Here is a 3056-nt window from a genome sequence, read left to right on the forward strand (position 1 = left end):
GTCAGCACATCGAACGAGGTTGACTAATGAACATTTGAAAGTAATTCTCTTGGTTGGATGCAGCAATTCCAAAGCAAGTATTGATGATATATCAAAAGCTAAACGCCAGTTTCACAAATCTCACCAACGTTTTTTACTGCTTAGTTTGTGAGATTCGGATGTATGCGCACTGGGTGTGATATAATTATCTTATTGCTAACGTCGCCTTCTTTGATAACTTTTTGGTAAATAAGCATGTTTGTTGTCTTTATTTTTTGTGTATTCACTGTATTGTATTGAACAAAATGGTTATGCGGCCCGCGCTCGTCATTCTCTCAGTTATCTGGCCCTTTGTGAAAAAAATTTGGTGACCCCTGTTCTAAAATATCATGACGTGTTTCCAGCGTCACGTGACTACCGCTGTCGTAACAGTATATTAAAATAGATTTAAAATATGTAATCAGTGTATTTAAATATTTATTTAATAATCTTGTAGATACAAAAGTAATTATTCCAAAATTTACTAAGTGGCAATATAAAAATATACTTAATTTTTGTATCCAACAGTTATATTACTTTCAATGAACAAGTATATAGACAAACAATGGGTATTCTGATAGTTGTTAATTTCGTTTCAAACATTGACAACCTTTACTGTTCTTCTATGAAAACTCATTTTTGAAACTGGTATTGAACCCTAATTTATACATTATGCCTTTCGTTATATAGATATTTAATCTCCATCAACAACGTGAATTTTATTCCAAACTTAATATGTCCAAAAGAAATTATCATGAAAAGAAGTAATAGTAATAATATCCATGTACATTACTTAAACTGGCAAATAAAAAAACCTTTTTTATAATAAATATGAAATTACTTTATAAAGCAAATTATCGATTATGGAAACTACCTTGTGGAGAACTTAAAGGTCGTTAGTTACTTAAGGTTATCCTTGGCTTTGGCTTATAAGTAACTAACTATAAAAATTTAATTTCGTTCAGTATACCTGGATGGAAAGATTAACTTCAGGTAGCTGGGCTTGTCTGGGTTCGCCTGGGTTATACTTGAACAAATCTCCATATGAAAGGGAGAAGGTTGGGAGTTTTAGAACTATTAAGTTAAGGTTTTTAGTTCTGTTTAATATCATTTTATAACTAAAAGGATGGGGGTTGGTAGTTTTACCTCATAGAATTTTTAGGATGGTTTTATTTCTACTTTTAGAATTGTAGCTGAGTATTAAGGGTAACTTCCTTCCCACAACTAGCTGCAGACTGCAAAAAGCAGTAGGAGTTGAGACATTGTGGCCTTAAGCACTCAATTCCTAACCCTTAAATGATTTTCCATAGCTACTGGCTAATTTGAAATAAGTATCTGGATTTTGTCTGATAGATGGAATATACCCAATAAGTTTTGGTGCTATGACCACTGACATTATTTGCTATAACTTAATGTTAACAACTACGACTGATAATGGAAAATAATTGTTTAATTTTAGATCTATTGTAATGAATAAAAACCCTATAACCCGAGCGCTTTCGAAAGAAGAAAAGTCCACCTTTCAAAAGCGCTCAGGTGATAGGGTTTTTATTCATTTCTATCAAGACTTCTTGAACCTACGTGTTTTTCTAACATCATGAACGTCCTATTGTAAGGATTGTTTATTTTAAGTTCATTGTTATTTTATAGTGCTAATTTAATTACATATTGACAATTAATGTAACTAATAGTAGTATAGCTATATATATATATATATGTATAATCTAGAACAAAGGAAGTCTCCAAGAAGTGGCACTAAATAGTAAAACTATGTGAACAATGCTTTGATCTTTATTCATTAGTCACATGCATGTCAACGACCACTACTTAAGAAGTAATCAGTTCTCTGTCATTCAATGAAAACAAAAACTAATATATTTCGTCTGATATATAACAACACTGACTGTAGCTGCAAAAAACTTAAACTCTTCTCACATACTGTAGAACATGATAATAGAGTTTTAGTGTTATAAGACTTACGAAAATTAGTAAAGTTCATTGTAGTAACAGAAATAAGGTGCCAATAGTGTCCATTATGGATGAGAGAATGTTATATAATCTTGAAGTAGTTTTTTGATCATCGATAAAAACATTTTTGATGGTAAATTAGTGTACAATATGGAGCCTCTTGCCACTACACTGTTAACTTTTATCGGTGAAAAGAAAATTTTCGGTGACCTGTATTTGACAAGCCTCGAGGTCTCATGCTGAGACCTCTGGGTACACGGCCATGGGTCTGTAAAATGTAGACAAGCACAGCAGTAACTGGAGTTTCCTTTGTACTGAGTCGTAAAAACCTTATATTCAATCTATGACGTCTTTCTTGAGTTAAAGGAATGTCCGAATGTATGGCAATAAAACTGATCATATTTCTTTACAAGTTTTTTTTTTACTACAAGTTTCCAACGAGAAGAAAGTAACATCTGGACTGTTACACACCTTGTGAAGTATGCCGTTGCTGACGAGACATTTTGCCCAGTATCAGATATAAATGTGTTGGCTGGAAATGAAGCAGGGTACATACCTGGAGGAGCTGGATTGTCCTGCCTATAAATGGTTAGTAACCCCAGTAATATGTCGTAATTATCATATGGAACCAGGCCAACATTATACTGCCAGGAAGGTTACTGCTATTTACAGTTGGATGTGCACCAACCCCCAAATTCAACCACCAACTAAGCTTGTACCAGAGCAAATTAGACAGGAGCAGGAACAATAACAGGAGCAAAACCTGCATGAAGAAGCTCAAGAAAAGAAAACACATATTGTAACTGTCACAAAGTGAAAAGTTATAAAAAAAAAGGTTTTTCTCTCTTTTTCTGTTAATGTAATCAATCTTTACCTATGTACAACCACGTTTGATTAGTTGCAAGCAAAATATAAATTTGTATCAATTGTTACGTATTAGAATTTCAAATAGTTTGAAATTGAGTTAACTGATAATTTAAATTTAGTGGTTAAATTGTACTTTGGGTTTATCAGTTAAGTAAAAGCTGATATATAGTCAGTTTATGATATTTGCCAAGAAGATTGATACA

General features: G+C 32.7%; 1 long non-coding RNA gene across 1 annotated transcript in view; it reads left to right on the forward strand.

Annotated features, from left to right (window-relative positions):
• Positions 1-2705, forward strand: part of LOC111089094 — a 14581-nt gene extending 11876 nt beyond the window's left edge. Inside the window, exon 3 of the long non-coding RNA XR_002613437.1 lies at positions 2418-2705. This is a non-coding gene — a long non-coding RNA (uncharacterized LOC111089094). The remainder of the gene's footprint in view (positions 1-2417) is intronic.
• Positions 2706-3056: the final 351 nt, after the last annotated feature.

Source organism: Limulus polyphemus, unplaced genomic scaffold (assembly GCF_000517525.1).
Source record: "Limulus polyphemus unplaced genomic scaffold, Limulus_polyphemus-2.1.2 Scaffold5223, whole genome shotgun sequence".
NCBI lineage: Eukaryota > Metazoa > Arthropoda > Merostomata > Xiphosura > Limulidae > Limulus > Limulus polyphemus.